Here is a 16,490-nt window from a genome sequence, read left to right on the forward strand (position 1 = left end):
CGCCACGCCGCGGTCACCTGCGTCCAACTCCGTGGTCGCTGCCACAGGCTTTTCTGGGCACATGTGTGATCGTGCGCAAGATACATGTTCTTGTGCAAACCGTGATGTGTCCACGTGCAAAGCATGCCCCTGTGTGCAAAATGTGTCCACGTGCACATTGTGTCTGTGTGCGGAGCGTGTCTGTGTCCGTTTGCAAAACATGTTCACGTGTCTAGGTGTCCATATGCAACGCGTTCAGCTGCCACAACTCACTACCTTCCTTGGCACTGATCGAGCTTAGCAACTCTCCAGTCTTCTCATGCTTTCCTTTTAAGGACAGACTTCCTACTGGCCCCGGCATACTCCCTGTTTCTTTCAGCTTTCGAGAGAAATCGTAAAGTCCAGATTGTTCACATTCGTTTAAAAGAAAAAAAAACTAACTTTTGAAGTCTCATGACAGAAGGGAAGAACATGTTTACAAATGATTCCACATTTCCTCTATCCATTCATCCATCAGTGGACACTTGGGTTGATTTTATGTCTTGGCTACTGTAAATAATGCTGCAGTGAACATAGAAGGTACATATTATTGAGTTAGTGTTTTCATTTCCTTCAGATAAATACCTAGCAGTGGAATTGCTGGATCATATGGTAGTTCTATTTTTAATTTTTTGCGGAACCTCCATATTGTTTTCCAGAGAGGCTGCACCAATTTATATTCCTACCAACAGTACACAAGTGTTCCTGTTTCTTCACAGCCTCACCAATATTTGTTATTTCTTATCTTTTTGATAATAGCTACTCTTAACAGATAAAAGGTGATAACTCACTGTGGTTTTCATTTGCATTTCCCTGATGACTAGTGATGTTGAGCATCATTTCATGTACCTATTGGCCATCTGTTTGTCTTCTTTGGAAAAATGTTTATTCTTTACCCATTTTTAAATGTTTTAAAATTGGATTGTTGGTTTGCTTGCTATTGAGTTGTATGTATTCTTTATTTTGGATATTAGCCCCTTATCAGATATATGATTTGCAAATATTTTCTCCCATTCCATAAGTTGGCTTTTCATTTTGTTGATGGTTTTGTTTACTGTGCAGAATCTTTTTAGTTTGATGTTGTCCTACTGGTTTGATTTTGCCTTTGTTGCCATTGCTTTTGGTGTCAAATCGAAAAAATCATCACCAAGACTGATGTCAAGGAGTGTATGGCCTATGTTTTCTTCTAGGAGTTTAATCGTTTCACGTTTAATGTTCAAGTCTTTAATCTATTTTGAGTTGATTTTTGTGTATGATATGAGATAATGGTCCATTTTCATTCTTTTGCAGGTAGCTGTCTAGTTTTCCCAACACCATTTATTGAAGAAACTGTCCATTCCACATTGTATATTCTTGGCTCCTTTGTTGTAAGTTACCTGATCATATATGCATGGGTTTATTTCTTGGCTCTCTGTTCTGTTCCATTGATCTATCTGTCTGTTTTTATGCCAATACCATACTGTTTTGGTTACTATAGCTTGTAATATAGCCTGAAATCAGGAATTGTTATGCCTTCACCTTTGTCTTTGTTTTTCAGGATTGCTTTGGCTATTCAGGGTCTTTTTTGGTTCCATACAAATTTAGGATACTTTGTTCTATTTCTGTGGAAACTGCCATTGGAATTTGATAGGGATTGCATTAAATATGTAGATTGCTTTGAGTATTATGCACATTTTAACAATATTAATTTCGCCAACCCATGAGTACATGTTTTTCTATTTATTTGTGTCTTCAATTTCTTTCATAAATGTCATAGCTTCCAGTATACAGGTCTTTTGCCTTCTTGGTTAAATTTATTCCTAGTTATTTTATTCTTCTCAATGCAATTGTAAATGGAATTGTTTTCTCAGTTTCTCTCTCTAATCTGATCTATGTATTCAACACAATCCCAAACAAAATCCTAGCAGCTGTGGGTTTTTTGGGGTTTTTTTTAGGTAGAAATGATAAGCTGATTCTGAAATTTATAGAGAAATTAAAGTGACTTAGAATAAATATTTGAAAAAGAACAAAGCTGGAGGCAATGCATATTTACACCATAACACACCCTTCAAAGTAGCTAAAATTAGAAAATATTGGCCAAGCTCTAGGGCAGCTAGAATTCTCATACTTTTCTTGTGGAAATTTAATTTGGTAAAACCAATTTGCAAAGAGTTTGACATTATCTATTAAAGTTGAACATAGCCTTCTCTATTGTCACAATAATGCTGTATAATAAACCACCCCAAACTCAGGACGTAGGACAACAGCATTAATTCTCATACTCACCAATCTTCAGGATGTCTAAGGTTCTGCTAATCTAATCTAATCTAATGAGTTTGGCCTGCAGTTTGGATTCATATGCTCCACATATGTTTGGTCTGAGGGTGCAGACTGAAAGGTCAACAGCTACATGAGACAGTGGTCTCCTCATATGCATCACCTGAGCTCAAGGGCCAAATCAAACTCTACAAGCACACTTAAGACTCCTGCTTATCTCCTGTCTGCTACTATTCTATCAGTCAAAAGAATTCATATGACTAAGAACAATACCAGTGAGGTCGAGAGGTAAGCTTGACCAACCATGGAAGAGGGAAGGGGATAAATACTTGCTGAAACAAAAATCCAAATTATCATGTCCAGCACATCCAGCATGGTATACACCTAACATAAATGATGCCCATGGGTACTAAGAGACATGAATAAGAAAGCAGCATCGTTCGTAACAGCCAAGAACTGGAAACAGTGCAAATGTCTCTCAACAGCACAATGGATAAGGAAAACGTGCTCCATCCACATCTACATACATAGTAATGAAAGTGAAAGAGTAAGTGCACACAGAAACATGAGTCTCACAATGTTACCCCAAAGAAACTAGGCGCAAAATCATTCAATTTATATAAAGTTCAAACGACAAGCAGTACTAAATGATAAAGTTTGGGGATGTGTATTTAGGCAGCAAGCCTATTAAGAAAGGGAAGAGATTACCATGGAAGTTAGGTTAGTGGTTAGGTTTGATGGTAGGGGACAGGGTGGGTTTAGGCAGTGTTCTCTTTCTTGACCAGTGTGGTGTTTCATGAGTATTTGTTTTGTGATACATCAGGGAGTTGTACATATTAAAAATGTTATACTTTATTCTCTGCTTCTACAGGCAACCTTCCTCAGTTCTTGAATACAATTTCACATCCAGGGTTTTTGTACTTGCTTTGTCTTCTTCTTGGAAAGCTCGTCCTCCACATCTTTCAAGTATTAGTTTGGTGTGTTTTTATCATTGAGGCTTGACCTCAAATGTCCCTTTTTCAGTGAGACCTTGTAGCTCTGCCTCTTCTGCTCCTGGCTCCAGCCTCCAACCCCTTCCTCCAGCATTTCACAGAATTATTAAATTCTGTTTTGGTGGTAGTGGCGGTAGTTTACTTGCAACTGTCGTCCACCTCTAGAATAAGCTCCATTGTGTGCAGGGTCCTTGTCTGGCTTATTCACCACTGCGATCTTCGTGCCTAATTCAGCACCTGGCCCCAGTAAACGGTAATAAGTCACTCCATTCCCATCACCTGGCTCAGTGCCTGGCTCCCAGTTAAGTGTCTGTAGCACCTGCTACCTCTCATCGGTAGAATTAATGCTACTTGCGTTCCCTCAGCTCTCTCTGCGTTGGATTATAAAGTCCCAGAGGTGTCTTCCTAGGGAACCAGCACACAAACAAAGGTTACATGGATTATCGTTTATTAAATGACAAGGTTGTGACTTCGGCGACGTCGCTTTGGGGCAACACAAAACAAGCGCCGCTGCAGCAGCTGCAGCAGCAGCTGCAGCAGGAGACTCAGGGCGGTCCGGGGACCTGTCGCGGCCTCGCGCCTGCGCAGAGGGAAGCGGCGAGCGCCGCGTGGACGCCGGCCGCAGCCGGCGCCTGCGCGTCGAGTTCTCCTCAGGGATTGGCTCCTGCCGCCTAGCGAGACGCCACAGTTCAGTTTTCACTTTCTCTCTTTTCTCCCCCCCCCTCCTCTTCCTGTGGGTGCAGGGTTTTACTTCCGGGTCCCAGCGCCCGTCAGTGGGAAAGTCGACATGTTCCTTCAGGCGGGGGGGCGTCTCGGGGTCGGTGCCTTCCTATGACCCTCTGGGGCCGGGAGTACGCTTGGCTGACGAGCGCGCCGGGGCCTGCGGGCTCCAAGCCTGGACGCCGGGCCCGCGTCCCTCCAGCCGGCTCCTCGGGGCCGCCCCACGTCGCGCTCCTGGCACCCGGGCGGAGGGGAAGGACGGGCTGCGACGTGGAGGGTCCTGCGCGCCGCTGACGAGCCTGCGAGAACGCGGGCGACGGCGCCCCGTGGAAACCGGAAGGCGGGGAGTCCCGGAAAGGGGCGGCCCGAGGGCTCCCTGGCTCGTTCGCGGGTCCGACGGAGTCTGTCACACCGGCCGCGAGGGAGCGAGGGGAAGGAGGCGCGTGGAGGAGCGGGCAGCATCTCCGAGCATGGGGAAGAAATTGAACCCTAACCCCAAGTCCCGGGGGGCGGCGGCGGCGGCGGCGCCTAGGACAGGTAAACCTCCCCTCGCCGGTGCCCGGGGGGCGCAGGGGCGGCGGGGCGGGGGCTGGCACTTGTCATCTCACGGAAAATCACAGGCGACTCTGCTTTTCTCGCGTGCCGAGCGACTAGCGCGTTCTTGCCTGTCTGCCCTGCTCCGGGGTGCGGGCGGTGGCGCGGGTCTGGGCATTCAGAATCGCTTTTGCTTTGCTTTGCTGCTTTCCCGAACACTTGACGTGCGGCTGTTCTCAGTTGCTAACACCTGGATCTTCACTTGTTTCCAGTAAGTCAGCGTTTGACGGGCTCGAGCAGGGCTTCCGAGGCCCTCTGTCCCCGTTCTGAAAGTCTGGGATGCTTTAAGCCTTGCCTTGGAGTTGCCTGTCCGAGGACCGCTCCACCCTCGCGAACGTTGCGACAAACACCTGGGGGGAAGCTTTGCTCGTTTGGTCTGGCCTGGGCTGTGGATGCTTTGTAAAGTCCGCGCCAACAGTTTCTTTCTGTAGAGGTTTCATGTAGGCAGAAAACGAAGAGGTCTATCCACCGGGAGGGTCATCTAGCAGGAAACCGAGGTAGTGCGAAAGGAGTGTCACGATAGGTTGGTCCATGCAACCCAGCAGTTTGTCTGAAGGTGGCACCAGGCAGCACTTTGGGAGAACGTGGCACATTAACCTCCAAATTTAAGGGAGATACTTCGAAAGTCCTCGTTTCACTTTAATCACCATTTGTGTATTTGAAATCCAGAAATTTAAATACCCTTTATTCTCCTTGTAAGTTAAAATTAGAATGGTAAGGTCTTTGAAAATATGTTCTAAACCTAAGTGTTGTACAAGCATATGGTGTTAACTGCAGTAACATTAGTGATCCTTGGGCCCACGGTGTTCCAGAAGAACACCAGAAGGGAACAGGGGTTTGGATACGGTATTTAATATCATAGGCTCTGACGTTGGTAATAAGCCTGCTCGGGAGATTTATAGCAAAGTTCCTATTCCTTAATAGCGTAAGTATACTTTTCTGTTGAAAACTGACTTCCAGAACTGGATAGCTCTATACAATATGTTCAGTACATCAGTAAATAACCTAGATTAGAGAAAAATTAAAAGTGACATGGTGTTTATTCAGTTATTTTAAGGAAGAGAAAGAAATTTTGAAACTTCGTGTTTTCAGGACATTTGTCCAAGTGCAACCAGTTCTTTTTGAAAAGAGCTGTGTCATGAGCATCTCTTGTAATCCAAACGTAATTACTTAAATGAATTAAAATCTGCAGTGTCTAAAAATTTGCCTGAGACAGTGTTTGTTAAATAAATGCAGTATGATATATCTATTTAGTATAATTAAATAGATATGGCATCTGTTTAACAAATGAGTTTTTCATTCGTCTGTTGATGGACATTTATTTTCAAGTTTTCTCCTCTAATTAAAATGCTGCAGTGATTATCTTTTTTGCCATTATAAACAATGTTCCATGTGCTTATTACAGTATTTCTGTGAATCACAGAATTGGTTCCTTTTGAGAATGATGGATAATAATACTATTAAATTATCCTCAAATGAGTGTACCCTTTTACATTCAGTCTCTTGGAAGTTGTTTTTATCTCCCCACTAGCCAGCGCTTGATGCTAATATTTTACTAATTTTCCAATAATTGAAAATAATATCTCATTTAAATGTTTGTCTTCCTTGGGTAATAAGAAAATTAAGCATTTTTGGCCAGCTTATATACTTTGCTAGTTTTTTTTTTTAATTGGGTTCTGAACTTTATTATTTACTTTGACCCATTTAGCTGTTACCACACTGTTTTAGTTTTTGTAGCTTTGTAATATGGTTGGTGCTTTCTTTTCAAAAAAGCTTTGGGCTCTTGTGCGTTTTTCTTCCAAATGAAATTTAGAACCATCTTTTCAAGTTCTATAGAAAGTCTTGTTGGGATATTATTTGTGATTCCATTGAATTTATAGACTAATTTGAGAAGAGACATTCTTTTGAGTTTTTCTTTCTAGGAGAATAGGTATCTCTCTGTTTCTTCTATTAAAATTTTTGTTGTGAAACATACCATTTGTATGTACTGTTTTAAAAAAGTGTATCTATGTATTCTGCTTAATAGAATAAAACAAGTATCTTAGTAGCTTTTAATGTGTGCCTCTCGCCAGAAACAAAGGATTCCCTGCCTCCATCACCATGGGCATCCTGAATTTTGTGTTAATTATTCCCTTGCTTTTCTTTACAGTTTTATCAACTGTGTATGTATCTTTAACCAGCATGTGCACTTTCACCTGTTCTTGCACTTTAAGTAGAATCATACTGTATATTCTGAATTACTTCCGTTAAACTTTGTGCTTCTGAGAGTCATCCCTGTTGAAGTATGTGCCTGTAGGTCAGCAATTCAGAAACTTCAGGACTCCCTTACACTTTTGGAAACTATTGAGGACCCCAAAGATCTTTTGCTTATGTGGATTATTTCATATTAGTTATTAAAACTAACCAATTTTAAATATAGATATAGGTATATTTACATGTGTCAGTAAGCATATGGTATATTTATTGATACCTCCAAAATAGTAACAATAATAAATATTAAATCTTAAACAACATTTTTAATGAAAAATAACTATTTTCCAAAACTAAAAATAAGTTAGTAGCAAGAGAAGCATTGTTTTACATTTTCACAGATATCTTTAATGACTAGAGCATCATGTTTGCTTCTGCATTCAATCTGTTGCGATATATTGTTTTGGTTGAAGTATTTGAAGAAAATCCAGCCTCATTCAGCTGTATATTTAGGAGAAGGGGGAAATATTTTAATAATCTTTTAAATAGTTATATTTTTCTTTAATACTCATCAAAACCTAGTAGTTTCTTACAAGTTAGCAATGTAGAATTTGAAATCAATGGACTTCTCAAACTCTGTGATGTAAAAACCTATTGATCTGTCTTGCATTTTAAAGGAATCTTTCACCCATGCATTGTTCATGTGGAAGATTTTAGTTCATTGAATTATGTAGATCTCCCAAATGATGACACATTTCAGTATATAATATCAAAAAGTCACATACATTGTCATCACCACTTTGGGAAGCACTCCTGTGATTCATTCATGTTTGTTGAAGTATAATTATCTACTGTACGAATGTTATACATTTATCCATTTTATTCTTTATGAACATAATGGTTATTTCCAACATTGGGCTGTTATAGTTAGTAGTGCCATAGATGTTCTTGTTTGTCTCCAAGTTCATACATACAATACTTTTGTTCGGGCATATTAATAGTGGAATTGCTGTTTCCATTGGGAGGATATGGGCATGTTCAATTTCATTAGAGAATATCTAACTTTTCCCAAATGGTGATTCTGATTTATACTCCACCAATTGTGAATGAACTCCCTCTTTGCTCACCATTCTCTCCACATATGGTGTTGTCCAACTTTTAAATTTTTGCTGGTCTGGTGGAAGTGAAGTGATATATTACTCTGGTTTTAAATTTAAAAGTTAAAAGAAATTTAGGGTCTGTTTTCTTCTGTGTAATGTTAGATTTTCCCTACTTTTTCTACTGGGTGCTTGTTTTCTCTTCTATCTACAAATTAAAATGAACGTTATATATATATACAAGTTGATGACCTCTTCCTGTTGCTTAAAAAAAAAAAGTTACTGGAATCATTTATTTAAACAATTAAAAAATATGTGAAGGTGTACATTGAAGAAAATCTTTCTTCCCTGTACCTGTCCAACTCATTCCCCAGTATATTTTTTATATTCCTCCTTACTGTATGTGCTCCAGTATTTTCCTCCACTTTCCGGTATATTCTGGAAATCCACAAATCAGTATATAGGAAGCAGGCTCATTCCACATAGTAGGGAAAACTGTTTTCTGTTGTGTGGCTGTACCAGTTTATTTAACCTATAGTCTGTACTAGAGTATTCGAGTTTTGTCTAATCTTTTTCTGTTAAAAAAAAGATGCATGGAGTGACTTTGTAGAGTTGTCTTTTTTTTTTTTAACTTTATTTATTTATTTATTTGGGGGGTGGTAACTAGGTTTATTTATTTGTTTATTTTTTAGAGGAGGTACTGGGGATTTTACCGGGACCTCGTGCATGCTAAACATGTGCTCTACCACTGAGCTGTACCCACCCCCGCCAGACTTGTCATTTTGTATGGGAAATTTCTGTACAATTAATTTCTATAACTGTTATTACTGTATCAAAAGATAAATGCTTTTGAAATTTTGGTAAATATTGTCAAACTGCTTTTCCTTGGATTTTGTCTTCTTACCTGCAGTATACCAAAGTGACTTTTCCTAGAGCCTCCCCTCACAGAGTGTGCTAAACTTGTAGGTTTTGATAGTTTGATAGACTGAAAAATGGTATCAGTTTATTTGAATTTACATTTTATTGACTGAGTTTGAGTACCTTTTTATATCTTAGCATCTCTTTATATCCTATCTGTAGAGATCTTTCCCCCCTTTTTCTTGTACTAACTTTGTCCATTTTTCTGTTTTTTTATTGGGTTGTTGAACTGTGGGACTGCATAACATACTCTGGGTACTAATCTTTTGATAGTTAAATGGGTTGCAAATTCCTTTTCTCTTTGTGGTGTTAGAAGTTCTTGATTTTAAAGATTTTTATTTCATGTCTGTATACTTGGAGTTGTTATTTGTATGTAATTTGGAGTGTAGCTATAATTTAACTTTATTCTCATGTGGATAATTAGTTATAGTAGAATTTACTGTTGAATCCAGTTAGGTCTTAAGTGTTGATGGTGGCAGATTTTTGACTAGTGATTTAATTTCTTTATTGGTTACAGGATTACTTAAATTCTTAAAATTTTGTTCATTTTGGTAAATTAGTTTTTTAAGACTCTGTCCATTTTGTCTAAATTTTTAATATTTATTGGCACAGAGTTGTTAAAAGTGCCCTCTTCCTGTTTTTAATGTCTGAAGAATGTGTAATTATGTCTCCGTTTTTCATTTCTGATACTGTGAATCTGTGTTCCCAGTTTCCCTCCGCCATTCTGTTAATTCACCTTGCCTGTAGTTAATCAGTTGTATCAGCCATTTCGGTGAATCCTGTCTTGCCTTTGTGATTATCTCTAACATGCATTTCTTTCTTTGATTGTTTAGTTTTTCTTTTTTCACTTACTATTTTTTGATAGCTGTAAGATTCATATGCAATTCTATATTTTAGATATGTCTCTTAAAAAAGAGCATCTATTGGAATTTTTAATGCAATTTTACAACAGTTTTAACTGGGACATATAGCTTATTTAACTACAGTTGCTCTTATTTTGTGCTTTCTATTTGTCCTGGCTGTTTTATATTTCTTTTCTCTCTCTCTCTCTTTTTTTTTAAATATTGATTTAATACCTTATTTCATTTTCCCATAAACTAATTTAGAAATTTTATCCTTTTTTCCTTTTTATAGAAATACCATGCATCCTTGATTTTTCAATATCTAAAACTAACCAATAGATTTACCTTCCTCTTAGACAATGTAAGAACTTTAGAAGTTTGACTTCATTCAGCCCCATCATGACTTGCATGTTACCATCATGTATTTCAATTTTTTAAAAAATATTCTTACCAGATAGAAGGAGCCCTGTTTAAAATAACTGTTGTGTTTTATAGTCAGTACTTGTTTATATTCCCCACGTTTTGGCTACTTTCTGTATTACTCATTTATTCTTTTATTTTTTAGACCATCCATCTATAGGGCTATTTTCCTTTTGCTTAAAGTATATCCTATGGAATAACTTTTATTGAAGGTCTGTTGATGATGAACTCTCTCAGTTTGTGTTTACCTGAAAATCTGTTTCACTGTCATTTAAGGAAGATGTTTTTGCTGAATATAGCAGTTTAGGTTGGCAGTTGTCTTTTAGCTGTTACTCCTCTGTCTTTTGGTTTCCATTATTGAAAAGTCAGCTGTCAATCTCTCAATTTCTTTTCTCTGCCTGCTTTGATATTTTTCTATTTGTTTTTAGCTTTCTACTGTCTTGCTGTAATGTATATTTATCTTGCTTGGGGTTACTTGGCTTTAAGTATGTAAATTGAAGGTGTTTTAAAATGTGTTTATTGGCTATTCATAATTCCTGAACTGTGAATTTCCATTTTTCTATTCTGTTGATCTGTTTATCTTAATGTATAAATAAATCTTCATAATCTTCATAGTAAATCTTCTCTCCTGGTCTTTTGCTTTTCTTTTCCTTTGTCTCCCACAGTTTCCCCAACAGACTGCATTGCCAAACTTGTGGATTTTTCATAATCTGATAAGTGAAAAGTGAACCTTGACAATAAAACTCGAACTGGTCTTTTGAGAAAAGGAGTAGGACTGTGACCACTTTTTCAATTTTTTCATCATAATTGGTTTATTCCAATTCCTTCCAATTAAACCAATGTTAATAAATTATAGTTTTCAATTTTATTGGTATAGTGTGTGATAATTTATAATTTTAGAAACTTTTCCCCGTATTTTTTATTGTAGCCTCCTTTTTGATATTTTTTCTTTTTTTATTGATTATATTTGCTTATTTTATTCACAAAGAACCAGCGTTTGTTTTTATTAATTACCTTAGTTGACCTTTTGTTTTTGTTTTTGCTTTATATTTGTCTTCAGTTTTTTTAATTATAAATTTTATAAGAAATGTCTGGGGTATACTTTCTGTTTTCTCTTAACAAGATTTTAGTAACACTTAACTGGGTAACTAAATCCCTTGGTCATATTCTGTGGTAAAGACTCACTACCCTCCGTGGTACGGTGAAATAGACCCTGTTTAGAACCTCTGGGCACACCTGCTCCTCATTAGGAGAAGGAATGCTCAAGACTCCCAACTCCTAAGGCCTGTTTTGACCAGTGGAAGCCCCTGCTTCACCCTGTGGTTATCCCCTACTTCTCTGTGAGCCACCTTAGTGAAGAGGCCTGTTCTTGGCCCAGGATATTTGTAATGAGATGTATCTAGGGATGGTAGCAGTAAAAAATCATTGTTATGGCTGGATTAGGTGTCGCTTTCTATTATAGGTAATCATCAGAATAATCCAGAGCAGGTCTTAAAATGTAATTGAATCTGAGAGAAATTTATTGTTAGGATTTTCTTGTAAGAAGGACAGAACTACTTAACAATATCCTTGTAGTAAATCCAGTAACGAGCTTAATGCAGCCTTTTCATTGCAGGCTGTTAGTTTAATTCTAAAACACAAATTAGTAAACGTAGTTTGATGAGCCAGAACAAAAGGTCAGTTTCTTTATACAGATGTTTGAAAATGGCATAGAAACTTTGAAATGATTCTAGTAAAAGATGCTTGCATGTGGAAAGTATGGTCTCTAAAGAATCTGTTGATGTTTTACACAGCATGGCAAGAAAGACGGCAAAATTTGATAGATGAAAGATTGTTAAGTATCTGTCTGATTACAGAAATCCTTTTTACAGGAGGATTGGATTTTGAGAATGTTAAAACAGTCCTCAAAAATTGAATATTAAGTCTAAAAGTAAGCAAGCCACAGTTAAGTGAAAAAGTCAGTACATAAGTATAACTCATTTTTTGCAATGGAAATAACTTTTTTAAGTTTAAAAAAAAAGAAGGCAGTTTCTCTCTCTTTGTATATCTAAGTACCCAAAGTTAATTTGCTGTTTTAAGTAGTAATTAATCTACATGATTCTGGGTGAATTCAAGTCATTTACTTTGTGAGTTAAGATTTCCTTATGTTTTCTAATTGTACAGTACGTAGCAGCTGTGATTCTCTGGGAACTCCTGATTAGTTTTCCTCTAGCAAATGCAGATGCGGCCCAGGGAATGCATATGGATATCTCACATTACTTAGTTAAAACATGGGCCAAAAGTAAAGATGTCCTGAGAGCAGACCAGACACATCACACACACACCTCCCGCCACCCCACCCCCGTTCAGTTTTATTTTTGGTGAATTTTGTTATCGGTGGGTGGCTTAGTGGAAGGGACGGGCACCCCCATCTCAACCCCAGGATGCTGGTATCAGCATCTTCTGGGTAGGTATGGAGTATTCAAAACCGTATTCGGTAGGCCTTTTATATTTGTAAATTACATAACAAAGGCCCATGAAACTGTAGCCGGTGAGCTACGTAGACAATAATGAGAAAGCCTTACAGCGGCAGTAGTCAGAGTACCTTGGGGTCACCGTGGTGAAAAGACATGGATTTTGGGTAAGGTCGGGATTTGCAGTCTGGGATGGTTACTGAATAACCTGCGGGCCAGACCTTCGAGGAAATTGAAGCTTGGAGCGATCGTTGTAAAATAACAAACTGCCCACTCTCAGTACTGGGAGACGTCAGAAACTGAGGACGAGGCCGCTCTGCTTGCTTGCCCAGCCCTCGGACCAGACCGTAGCCCCGCTCCCGGCCGTGTGCGGGCTCGAGGTCTGCCGCGCTCGTTGACTTTTAAAAGGCGCAGCCTAGCGCCGCCGCGGCCGCACTGACTTTCGCTGGCGGGAGGGGGCCGCAGGGGCCGGCAGGGCCGAGGCACAGCCCCCTCCCCCGCGCACCATGAGGTGAGGAGGAGGGTCGGCCCTCACCTCCAGCCGGAGGCTCCCACCCGCTGGCCAGCCTGAGCGCTGGGAGAAGGGCGGGTCTAGGTGTCCCACCTTCGGGGGCTTTAGGGAGTGAAGCTTTGGTGGGGCCGCCGAGCTAGGTGATGGGCAGGTGGGTCTGTGTACTTACGGGGGTACAGAGCTCCCCGTGGGCTTCAGTGAGTGTGGTGGTGGGGAGGAGACCCCTGCGGGGCTGCTGGACAGATGGCATCTCTTCTTACAGCTCTTCTGTGTGTGTCCACTTAAGTGTTTCAGATGATCTTCTGAAATACAAAGCAGTGATTCCAAATGGACTTTGCACTTAAAATAATAGCAAGCGGTACCTTGGATTTTATTTTTTCTGTCCATGATTATTTTTAAACTTTTGTACATGGCAGACTTTTTACATATATTTTAAAATTTTTTATGAAAATCACACGTTCTTCATTACATAGTATTTTCCATTTTTTCATAGAGAAACTTTATTTTATGGAGTCTCTTTTATTATTTTGGCTTATGGAAAAAATGGTATTTCCATTTGTTTTCTCTTAGTTTGTCATCATTTTTAAAAACTAACTTCTACCTAGGGCAATGGGAGATTTTTTTTCCAAAATGAAAATACTTTACTTCCCCCAGATTATGTTTATGCTTATGTAAAATCTCAGGTATATATACATAAAGCCATAAAAAGTAAAACAAAAATTACCTGTACTTGACCCACTTAAGATAACTCGGTAGAGTATTGGATTTCTACCGTGATGCTGGGAGCTCTACTGGATACTAAGGGACTTTGTGAACAAGACAGAGTAGCTGCCTCTGCGGACCTTCCGTTTAGTGGGGAGGACAGACACCCCCCCCACACACACACAAAAGTACACTGACAAAACAGTTGTGTGTTTTAATGAGTGCTTTAAAGAAAATGCCTACTTTAGTGGGGTGATCAGAGAAGGTTTATCTGAGGGTATAATATAACTTCTTGATTTCACTAAAATATGAGAGGGAGCTAAGCTTGGGCAGAATGGGAGAGAGAACATTCCAGTCAGAAATAACAGCAAGTGCAAAGGCCTGAAAGGAGCAAACAGCTTGAATCAGCTCCCAGGGTAGTGGGAAGGTGGTTATAAGCATAAATCGGGAGGTGGATCAAGGTGAGGTATGGGAGTTAAGCAAGAGTCGGCGTTCACACGGCCTTGGCGGGGAGTGTGTGTTGTGTTCTGAGGGCAGCGAGCAGCCACTGAAGGGCTTTGAGTAGAGAAATGAGGTGATCTGGAATACGAATTGATTGGTTCATTACATAAATGTTTATTGAAACCTTACTGTGTACTGGGCAGGCGGGTTACAGCATGGAAAAGGATAAATTCCCTGCATTCCTGAAGCTAACAATCTGGTGATGGGGGGATAATCAAACAAGAAACATAAAGCATTGAGCATTAAACAGAAGATAACCGTTGTTTAAATCATGCTGTATGTTCTTAAGACTTTTATATATACATACCCTTCTCTTTTGTAATCTACTTTTCTTTCCCCTAAACAATTTATGGTAGGCCATTTTTCTGTGTTACTAAATTAACAGCTTTCTTTGGAACCATCAGTTTGTTTTTTAGATTAAGTGTGGCCAAAATAATACATAAATAAAAAATACTGTGCAGCAACAAAAACTTATTTAAATCATCTGTTGGAAAAGAATTATGAAGTACCTTCCTTTGGAGAGTCTGATGCAAGGCTCTCCTACGTCATCTCATGCTGCAGCAGCCCCTCGTGGTAACTTTGACCTGTCAATGTGGCTAGCTGAATTTATGGATTTCCTATTTATTGAACCAGTTCTTACATTCCTAGAATGTACCCTAATTGATCTCTGTAATTATTTTAATGTCCTGATGGATTCTTTTTGCCAGCACATATATTTTAAGATTTTAGTATCAGTAGTCATAAGAAATAGATCTATAGTTTCCTTGTGTATATTCTTTGTGAGATTTTGGTGTTAGCGTTTGACTGCTTTATAAAAAAGAATTGGGAAGATTTATTCCTTTTTCTGAGTTTTGGAACAGATTAAATTGCATTAGTAGTATTTATTCTTTCATTCAATTACCAAATACATATTTACTAAACATCCACTGTGTGTCAGGCATTGGGCTGATGCTGGGTAATTGGAGGTAAACAAAACATAATTCTTGTCCTCATAGGGCTTGGTTTATTAGGGAAATAGACATTGGTGAAGTAATTACGAATATGTAATTATAAACCATGATAAGTACTCTGAAAGGAAAGAACAGAAAGCTTTGAGAGAATTGAAAATCCACTTTGTACTTTTTATGTGTTTGAGTAAATGGTTATTGTGGACATATGCATTAAAAGCTAATTCTTTTAAATTAATCAAATATTTGTTGAAGATTTGATATGTAATTAGGTGTGTGATAAATATATAAGTAAATAAAGTGAGGTCTTCATAATTATAAAAGTTGAAATAAAAAATAATAGTAATAGTAGCGACTATAGTAGATGGTATATTCCACATTTTTTGATTGAAGAAATTAAGGCTTACATTAAGTAAACACTTCCAGTTGTGTCTGTGACACGTCCAATTGTACACACCCTCTGGAAATTCCACTAAGACTATAGTGAAAGAATAAAGGTATAAGTCCATGAAGATCAAGAGAACGAGAGAGGAGAAGATAGTGAAATCAGAAGTCAGACTGGCCCCGGCCTGGGTTGGAGGGCTGGGGTGACAGGCTTGTGCTGGCCCCAGTGACGATAGTGGTGTTTCATAATGAGGTGAGAATCGAGGACTTCCAGTATGACAGGGACTCGGAGACGTACTTCTACCCCTGCCCATGTAGGGTTAACTTCTGCATCGCCAAGGAAGATTTGGAGAAGGGGGAAGACGTGGCAGCATGCCTTAGCTGCTCTCTCATTATAAAAGTGATTAATGACAAAGATCAGTTTACGTGTGGAGAAACAGTCCCAGCCCCTTCCATCAACAGAGAATTAGTTAAATGCTGAAGAGGACTTTAGGAATCCCAAGCATGAACGTTGGAAACTGAGCCAAGCTGGAAAAATCAAATGTAAAGTTACCGGCTTCTTGATGGGGATGAGCACTTTGTAGTTTGCTGCTCCTGCTCCTTTAGGGTGTGGACTCCTTCCATTGGCCGCTGAGTTCATCCTCAGTTAAAGACGCGAGCCCAAGTGGAGATGTTCTTAATTTTCCATCAGAATTTAAAGGAAAAAATTTCAAAGCAGTGCTTTCTTCCCCTCAGTTTTATGTCTTATATCTTACCCATAATTACTTCATTATCTGCAAACAGCATATCTACCACAAAGTCATTTGGATTCTTTAATTTAAAAAATGGCGATTTTAAAAAAGGGTAGTGAAATCAATATTTGGGAAACTAGAAAGAAGGTGGTCAAGTAGTAAATGACTTAGTGGACTAGAGAATGCTGCAGAGAGCTAAGCCAATAAGAGAAGC

At 39.1% G+C, this 16,490-nt stretch overlaps 1 protein-coding gene across 1 annotated transcript in view; it reads left to right on the forward strand.

Annotated features, from left to right (window-relative positions):
* Nucleotides 1-4,033: 4,033 nt before the first annotated feature.
* Nucleotides 4,034-16,490, forward strand: part of TASOR2 (transcription activation suppressor family member 2) — a 73,697-nt gene continuing 61,240 nt past the window's right edge. Inside the window, exon 1 of the mRNA XM_031444790.2 lies at nt 4,034-4,523. The gene's annotated coding sequence lies outside the window, so the exon portion shown is untranslated. The remainder of the gene's footprint in view (nt 4,524-16,490) is intronic.

The sequence above is a fragment of the Camelus dromedarius genome, chromosome 26, assembly GCF_036321535.1.
Source record: "Camelus dromedarius isolate mCamDro1 chromosome 26, mCamDro1.pat, whole genome shotgun sequence".
Classification (NCBI taxonomy): Eukaryota; Metazoa; Chordata; class Mammalia; order Artiodactyla; family Camelidae; genus Camelus; species Camelus dromedarius.